Raw genomic sequence first — 9,893 nt, 5'->3', positions numbered from 1 at the left:
GAGGGGCGGTCGTGTCGAGACCATACCGGAGGTCTGTCAGCGCTGCGCTCCAGTGAGGAGTGGCTGGGGCCCCCGCTAGTGAGTGTTTTATACGGAAGTTTGAAATTCCCCAGGCTAATATATAAAAGCGGCGTGGTAAGTGTCAAAAGGCATGTTTTTCACCTCTCTACCAGTACAAAATAAACGACCTAAAATAACAGAATTACAGAATCGTTTGTGTTGGAAGGGACCTCTGGACATCACCCGGTCCAACCCGCCCTGCCAAGGAAGGGATCACCCAGAGCTGGTGACACAGGAACACGTCCAGGTGGGTTTGGAATGTTTCCAGAGAGGAAGACTCCACGCCCTCCCTGGGCAGCTGTTCCAGTGCTCTGGCCACCCTCCATGGAAAGAAGTTGAGGTGGAATTTCATGTGTTGCAGCTGATGGCTATTCCTCCTTGTCCTGTCACTGGGCACCACTGAGAAGAGTCTGGCGCCGTCCTCTTGGCACCCTTGGAGATATTTATATGCATTAATGAGATCCCCTCTCAGTCTTCCCCAAACTAAACAGGCTCAGCTCCCCCAGTCTCTCCTCATATGGAGATGCTCCAGACCCCTCATCATCTCTGTGGCCTCCACTGGACCCTCTCCCGTAGCTTGTCTGTCTTCTACTGAGGAGTCCAGAACTGGACACAGCACTCCAGATAATGAGGAAGAAAATTTGTACATACAAACAAGATCAGTTGTGCAAGTTCAAAACATGAGATGACTCATCAACACTGAGATGAAAATATAAATGACCATTATACACTCTGTGTGGTCAGCACAGCTTTTCCACAGAGAAGCAAACAGTGAAACAAAAATTTTCTAAAACTAAACTGAATTAAGGACTTCTATTATAAAAAGTTGTTATGGCAAAGAACAGTTCTTGCAGGGAGATTGTTCCTGCAGAACAAGTGCCAGAGCAGTTTCCCACACAGCAAACCAATCAGTGACCCCGAGGGAAGAACCAGGGTGTCATTTTTGGGGTACAGGAACAGGGGACAGCATTCAGGTGAGAGCTGGGGCCAGATGGGGGACCTTGGTCACCTTTCCCATGAGGAAGTGCCCAGAGCCTGCCTGTAGCATCCTCATGGCCTCTGCCAGGCACTGGGGCTGTTCCCTCTGCTGCATCCCTGGGCTCAGGGAACAGCTGTGGCCAGGATGTGATACCTGACACAGCAAGAAGGTGACCAGGAGTGCTTGGGGACATCGCAAAATGCTTGTAAGACAGCCAAGGGAGGGCTAATAAAATATGAATCAATTCTATAATGCTGTGGAGTCTCATTCCCAAAAGGACCTGAGCTTTAAAGTGCCAAATGCTTGTTTAAAAAAAAAAAAAAAATTTAAAAATCCGTATTTCGTTTCTAAAGTCATTTTTTAAACTGAAAGTTTGATTTCTATACTCCTTGGGTATAGAATTTAGTAAAAATATGCATTTCAGGGGGTCACATTGAAGAGCTGATGCAGCTGTCACCTCATCCCGCCCTCATACATATTCTGGGGGTGGCTGGGTTCCTTGTTAAGCTGATTTAACTTACTGACCTGAAAGGGAGAAATTGCTAGTTTTGCTGGTTATACTGTTTGAACTGGCCCTGCACAAGCACTGATAGGTTGAAAGCTCAAGCAGAGCACAGAGGAAGGGCCTTGGACCAGAGTCTGAACAAAAAGGGAAGGGAATGGTTAGGACTGCTCCAGCTGTAAGGCGTAATTGCACCCCCAGGCATCTTTAAAATGTTTTCTCTTAAGAGTTTAAGTTCAGGAGATGTAGGCTATAAGTCACTTAAATGCTTTTGAAAGTCATTCTCAATATTTTATCATGGAAATCTTCCTCAGAACCATCTTCCTCCCAGGCTTTCATTTCTTCATAGCGCTTAAATTCATGCAAAAGTCATCTTAAATCATTATTAGGAAGATAAAATGAAAACACTCACTCTAATTCACCAAGGATATCCTACTTCAAAGCATTTATTTCCACTCTCCTTCTATTTGGGGAGCTGGGGAGAAATTAGGACTTCACATTTCTTACAGTTAATACCCAGTTTTACTCTGAGTTTTCATCACTGAGCATATATCACTTTGCAGTTCCTGTTTGCATCTCTACTTTTTGCCCTTTTTTTTGCCCTCAAATTTACACCTGCAAAAATAAAACAAACATCACGCAGCAAACACACACAACGGTTGCATAGAGGGCCAGAATGGTTGGTTGGTTTTAAGGCAGTTTGGGTCAGAGAGGAAAAGGTTGAGGTAGTCAGGTGTTTAGTGTTAGGGCTGAGATTTAAGGTTTAATGATTTTCATTGCCTTTCTCTTGGTCAATAAATTGCACCCCTGGAGAGAGGCGATATAACACTAGTTTTCTAATTAAAGAGAATGCTATCCATGGACCTCGAGATGGAGCAATACCTCCTTGTGAAACAATAATCAGGATTTAGGGCACACAAAATGTCACATACCCATTTGGGTTGAACCACTAAAGCTACTCCTAGAGAGAAAGAAAATAATTTTAGGATTTTTAGTGGACACGGGTATCCAAATGTCAGAGTTGTATTTTAGCCCAAAAGGGCTCCACAGGCTTTGGATCTCATTACTGAAGGTTTGTCTCTGCACCGCACTGATTCCACAGGAGCTGGCCCCATGAAGTACTCTAGAAAGAGGCAGAGCACAGCCCTTGCAGGGAGCTCCCAGCATCCTCCCCACTCAGCTCCCACCGTCTAGTTCACAAAAGCCCAGTACCTCTGTCCCAGAACCAGGGGTAGGGTTGCCAGAAACTCATTTCTTGTCACGGGGCTCCAAGGGCACCATTGTGGGTCAGAACAATTCCTGAAGCATCTCCAACATTTTGCTAGTTGCCAAGATGGGCAGTTGCTCAGCATCTACGGTGCTTCCCCTGGTTATAAACTTTGCACCGACAGGTTTGTTCTTAGGGCAATGCAAGGGGCATTTAACCATACAACTGTCATTAATGTTAATCATGGAGCGCATATTAACAGCTTTATAAGATCCTTTTTCCTATTAGCTCTATCATAAATCTGATTGGTGGGGCATAATTAGGTGTCAGCAGCAGAATGCAATCGTTTGATACACAGAAGGACAAATTTGTAGATGTGGCAAACTATTATTATACTTTAATCTCAAAATTTTACTCATAACAACAACAAGGCTTCTTGTAAGATTGATTTGTTGTCAGAAAATGATTTAAAGACCAACTGTAAAAATACTATGTTTTTCTTACTTCATAGAATGTGGCACTGATGTTAGAGCTCCACAGAGACTTGATGTACTTTCAGATAAGGAACTCTGAAAGCCAAGTGCAAAATAAGTAAGTTGGCATCCTGCTGTTACTGTGGTAGCCTTTGCAGATCATTTCAGAACTGGTGACCGGTGTTTAGTTTAGTAACCCACCATGGGTGAAGCTGGAGCTTAGAGCAATTGGTTGGTGAAGCTCAACTGTATTTAATTTTGGGGGCCCAGGATGTAAAATAAGAAATGGTGTCCAAAGTGAAGGGCACTAGGACATATCAGAAACACAGAAATAACAGATAGAAAAAGCTAAGGAAGTATTAAAGGCCAGGCCAAACTCTAATGATAGAAAGTTGATTGACTGCTTAAGGCATCTAGATTGAGCCAACGATCTCTGCTCAACACCTCAGTTACACCCCTGCTGAGATCTTGAGTCAGGGCTTGTCACAGCTTCTGTCACTGAGACACTCCCAGTGATCCTGATGATCAGTTAAGTAGTTCTTTGAGTCACTCGTAATGCCACGGATTTGGGGTTTTCCGGGATTTTCTACAATTCAGCATTGTGATGCACTGATGCTTTTACATCAGTCCAATATTGAAGCATAGGAAGTATCCAAGGCCAGGTTGGATGGGGCTTGGCACAGTCTGGTGTACAAAAGAAATGGTCCTGGTGACTCAGACACTGGCACTTTTCCTCTGAGTCAGTGCTGAGCCTGTGCCCAAGCATGTTACGGGGTGACAGTGTGGTGGGAGGCTTTGGGGTCACATAATCACTCATCATCTTCCTCCACTTTCACCTTTCCATCTTTGCTGGTTAGTTGTTGCCTAATTGGGTTCTGGATTCCCTGGGAAGCAGCACTTCCTTGCAATAATTTCTTTACACCTACCTCACCAGTGAGCACAGCCTTCCCAAATGGGAGATGGGAGAGGAAGATTGTCTCGTTTCCCTCCTGCTCCTGGGTGTAAAACTAGACGAGTCCTCGTGGGAGAAGAGTGGGAAACTCCAGTGTTTCTCCTTGCTGTGAAGGGAGGAATGTTTTCTAGTTTCTGATTTGTGAGAGAATCAATTTAGGTTCTGAGGAAAAAAATGTCACATAAGAGAAACAGACCAGAGTTCATAACAGGAGGTGCAGCACAGACCCCTCAGCCCTACTGCTCTTAGCAGTAATCTGTGTCCTTCCCCAGCATCTTACAGCCTGAGATGCTACATGGGCAAAGTAAATGAATGCCTTGCTTGTGTTTCCATTCACAAAATACATTCAAGACACGGCAAGTTCCTTTTTTTAGAGAAATACCATATGTGCCCTACTGACTGCAAACTCTACAAGCTGTTTCTGGCCCGCAGGCTGCAGATCCAAGCCCCTAAGCAAGCTGATTCCAGTAGAAGGCTGTCAGGGTCAGGACAATTCATCTGCCTGCAGACAGCTCCCACCAGGTCCTCAGGAAAGGGAGAGCCTGTGGTTGGAATAACAGATGGGGGAGGCTGCAGGGGTGCCGGTTGAGCAGTCCTGCTCCAGGGAGCAGAGTTGTTGTAGAGCACCTTCGCCATTGACTTTGAGCCTCCATGGAACAGTGTCTCATGGAGATGTTGTCAGATTGTGCAGAAATCCCTCAGCAGGGGAGGGGGTTTATGTGGCAGGCAAGTTACATCATTCAGAGGCTGCCTGTTTGGACTTCTGGCTGCTGCAGTGGGTCCACGTCCTTCAAAAATATGTGCGGATACTACTGACTCCAACTGGAGCCCATGTGGTACATCATCCTGAGGGACAAACCAGGTCCAGCACACTCTCTTCAGCTTAAACAAAGGATTCCAAGGATTTCTTCATCATAGAAAAGCAGAATACACATTCTCCTTATTTATGGACATTTAGGGCAGAGTTGTTACAAATCATTCAGCCAAGCAATCATTTTTTGAAGCTCTCACATCCCAGTCCAACTAACCATGCTCATATTAGCCTCAGCAGCTGACAACCATAGCAAAGATCTTGGAGAAAGGATAACATTTATGAACATATCAAAATGATTTATAATGGGCTATTAAAAATAGCAAGAGATGAAAGAGACAGCCTACAGACAAGCCATTTTGAGATCCTCAGTAATTCAGAACAGTTTTTAAAAGTCAAGTTTTAGCTATCACAGGTCTGTCCCTTCTACTCTGCAGATAACAAGGTGGGCTGTTCTCATCAGGGTGAGAGCTCTCTTCCACCTAGGCCTCTTTATTTCACTCTGGAAGCTATCACATTGACATTGAAACAAGCTCGATGTAACTCACACCCACCCTCATCTCCTGAACACCCCCAAAGAGACAAGCCTTAGCACACATCAAATTCAGATTTATTTTCCCTGGGCTGGTTCCCTCAGTGCTGCCATATTCCAAGGGTTAATTTTGGCAAACAAGGGTAGTTGGTCAACAGCATCTGCAGCCCCTGGGAAGTTTTCATAGTCTGTCAGGCACTTCTTAACACACTACCCCGTTCAGGTTGTGATGAATTTGTGGCATGTTGGAGACTAGCCGGAGGCTGAGCTGGGAACAATATTTATTTATATCTATGCACAGTATTTCATGACTGCCCAAATCATGCACTTTCCCTAATCCACAGTATTTCAAAACATTTGCAGTTGTTTCAACTGATTAGCATCAGCTTTGCTTGGCCTGACCTAGCGGAAAGAAACGTAAGACAGTAAATGCAGCTGAATGCTTTAATTCACTGATCAAGGCTGACATTTCTTCCCTGCCTGGTCTATCAGTCCATAATTTAAAGATTCTTAAAAGGTGTAAAAAGCTGTGTTTTGTGCCATGACAAGCAATATGGAATGTCCAGGCCTTGTTCTGTGAAAAGGGTCTCACCAAATCCCCATCTGAACAAGGGGATGGTAGTTTTGTGGGCCACTGAAACAAAGCAAGAGCCTGCAAAATTGCTTCCTGAGAGCTATTTTCTCAAAGTGACTCACTATCCACATTCTGGAAGGAGGGACCTGATGGACCCTACCTCATCAGTGTGATGAATCACAAAGTTTTCATCATACTGGTGTCCAGCCTATGTGCTGAGCAGCACAAAACATAAAACACAGTATTTGGGCTGAAAAGTGCACAGCGGTATAGGAAGCTACTGAAGACATCAAAAGTGTCCTCCATTCCTTCTAAGTGTAAGAGGGAGGAAGAAGAAGATGGAAAATTTAAAAAAAAAAAAAAAAAAAAAATTCAGAGGTTTGTTGGTTATTTGGAGAAAAATGGAGCCTGGATACAACCAGGTTTAGTGTCCATTAAAACTAGAAAGAGACAAGCTTGATGAAAACAACTGAATTTGTGTGTGAGCAGAACATGAAGTGGTACCTGTCGATGTGGAGTGACTGCTGATTGTGCAGTAAGAAAAACTGACATAGCACGTTTGCCTCAGAGCTCTGAGTTCATTGTAATCGGCCTGGTCACACAGAGAGGGAAATTAAGCTCAGACTCACCCAAAATACCATGAAAAACCCTCAGTGCTCTGCCCATTAGACCATTTCCCATATGTATCACGACCCTGGTTTTAAGAACTAATAATCACTGAGTTGCCCTATCTGAACCTCTGAGAAAGAGACAGGAAGGGGACAGCCACACTTCACAGTGGGCAATCACAGCAGTCAGAGGTGGAACAACAAAGACGAAGGTTTTTATAAAGGAAAAACTATTTTCCACTTATTTGTACCAAATACGGAGACTGAGTGAAACCAGTCTGGCCATCACCAGTATCAACCAGTCCTGCATCATGTTGTCGAGGTACTCTTTCTTTTCAAAACAGGCTAACAGCACTTATTTATATGTGATTGTGGCCCAGGTCTTTTTGGTTCACATATTCACCTTCAGGAGACATTTGTAATTTTCCATGCAGTCCAAACAGTTTGCCTTTGGTATTTACTGACCAATTCTTTTCTATTTGTGCAGAAATAAATGAATTTGTTACACAGAGAAACTTGAAGGAGTTGTATCATTAACATTAGCAACTTTAGCAATCTGACCTGAATTTGGCTACTGCATAACTTAAATCCCTTAAGGCACCTTCATTACTACAGCATTAAGGAAGCTTTCTGGGTTTTTAAAATCCTCATAAATGTTCTTTTAAAACTACTCTATAAATTCAGCTTTTTATCATAAACTTTCCCTTCCTAAATAATTAAAAAAACCCCCTCTAAACTTATTTCAGTCTATTTCATGACAGTGTTTTAAAGTACATTTCAGTACTCATGAAATGCACTGCAAATCCAAGTTTGGTGTCTGTGGGCTGTGTCGGGGAGGGAATGTTCTGACTTTGGCCAGGGTTTGTTTTATTCTCACTATATATTAGCTGAATTGAGCTCGCTAGCCAAGGTCAAGATCACATGGCATTAGGTGCTCTATAAATACAGTGTAAGATGCAGCCCAGGCCACAGATAAGTAAAATCAAGCAGATAAAACCAAGGGAAGAGGGAAGTGCTGTTATCGCCCCTTTACAGATGGGGAGCAAGGGCATGGAGAAGGGACTGTTCACATTAAATGACTTCAAGCACAAAACACAGGAGCCCAAGCACAGAAGACAGGTTTCCTCCACCCTTAGTGAGGTTTTTCCAGGGGCTGCTCACATCAGTCAGAGGTTGAAGCAGGGGATGTAAGAGAGGAGACCCCAGTGAGGGTCTGACTATGCTCCTTGCAGTGGTGGTGGGACGGAGCCCACTACCCTGACTGTGATGTTGTCACAGCACATCACTGAAACCTCCAAAGGTCCATCATTATCATCCTCATAAACATCATGCTGGGCTTCAACCTGTAAGAAATAATAATTTAGCTCATGAAGACTCTCCTGCCAACTATGTGTGTTAGTGTAGAGATGGATGCAGAGTACAAGGGTCAGTGTAAGACAGGCTTCAGTAACACAAACATGCCCATGAGACCTGGAGAGATGGGGATTGCGAAGATAAGGAGTTCTTAATTAGCCAGCTCAGGAGATAGTCTGGAATATCTGCATCTCCAGGGAAGTGAAACAATCCCTATTCCAATTAAAGGCAGTCCAGCCCATCACCTCCATAATCGCAGAATCATTTCATTTGGAAAAGATCTGAAGAGCATCAAGTCCAACCATTACTTCAGCACCACCATAAATGCCACTAAACCTTATGCTAAAGTGCCACATTCACATGACTTTTGAACACTTCCAGCGATGGTGATGGCACCATTTCCCCTGGGCAATGAGGAAATTGCTGTTTCAGGGAGAAGGAGGAGACCCAGGTGGGCTTCTGAAGGACTTCAAAGAGGAACAAAGTGTAAGAGCAAATGTGCCCTACCACAAAAGAGGGTCTTGGAGGCCCCCCCTGCAGGATATAAACACAGGATCACTGTACAAGCATGGGTGCAAAGCATACTCAGAAAATGACATCAGGACAGGACAACCAATCCCTACAGCTGGGTAGGGAAGAGAAACCCTTCTGATTTGTCCTATAAAGAATTTAATCAGAGCTTTTTTTTAACTTTTTAAGAGAGGGAGGATTGCTAGGTGCCACAGCTTACCAGGCTCCTAGAAAGGGAACTTCAAAGTCATTGTCTGTACAGCACTGCTTTCCCTTATTTTTCTTGTTAATGACTGATTTTTAAACAGACAGTTCAGTTGCTCCGCCATTTCAGTCACCATTAATTTAATCTTTCTCCTTATTTATTGACAGAGCTACTTTCTCTCTTGTCTTTTGTGTTCCCATGATGTATTTCTAAAAACCTTCCTGATGCCTCCGGGAGCAGTCACTCATCTGGCTGCCCTTGCCATCTCCCTGAAAACCTCCCCTCCTTAGCAAGGCATGCGCTTGCTTCAGCATCCACTCCTTCTTGCCAGAAAACTTTGTGCTGTTTCTGACTTCCCCAACATCTCCTTTTTTTTGCTGCTTCTTAGCCATTGCATTTGCCTCTTTCCACATAAAAATCTCCCTAAGGATGGGAATGGAATGGCTACTGGCAGTGTAGCCCCTTCCCCTTGCAGGGATTTGGGCTAGCAGACAGCAGCTCTGCATCTGTCCTACTTTCTCCTGGACCATCACGCACCTTTATTTAGAAAAGTTTATCCTTCCCAGCACACAGTGTTCACCAGAATCCCCAAATCGCCTGTCTGAAATCTAATTCTCCTACGCCTTTATCACAGAACTGTAACCACTGCAGTCATTTAGTATTAATTAGCCATCCTGTAATTTAGTTCAGTCCTCACGGACCTCACGGTGGCCCAGATCTGATGCGGGTGGCACTGACACAGCAGGACACAGTCCCTATCCCAAAGCATTTACAGCTACAGATGAGCCAGAAGGGAAATATCTTTGTCCCAGTATACCAGGGCAAAGTAAGAAGGGGTTTGTGGGGGGAGTTCAAAATCACCTCTAATGACTGATCGCTCACGCAGAGCTGAGTTCATGGCATTGCCTTTGTTAATCCTCCTTAGGTGAGTTGTCCCGGGTCACAGAGGGGCTGGCAGAGCCCTCCAGCCCATGTGCAGGTACCACAAGTCACGAGCCACCTCTGCTCCCCCCTGCCAGCCCTGCTGGCAGATCCAGCCTTTTGTTTTTGCTTTGTGTATTTCTGAAATGCCAGGAAGGTTTCAGTTTGCTAAAGTTTTGGATTCCTCTTCTGGATCCACTCCTCAT

This window comes from Corvus brachyrhynchos, unplaced genomic scaffold (assembly GCF_000691975.1).
Source record: "Corvus brachyrhynchos isolate BGI_N302 unplaced genomic scaffold, ASM69197v1 scaffold904, whole genome shotgun sequence".
Classification (NCBI taxonomy): Eukaryota; Metazoa; Chordata; class Aves; order Passeriformes; family Corvidae; genus Corvus; species Corvus brachyrhynchos.
This window is presented reverse-complemented; position numbering follows the sequence as displayed.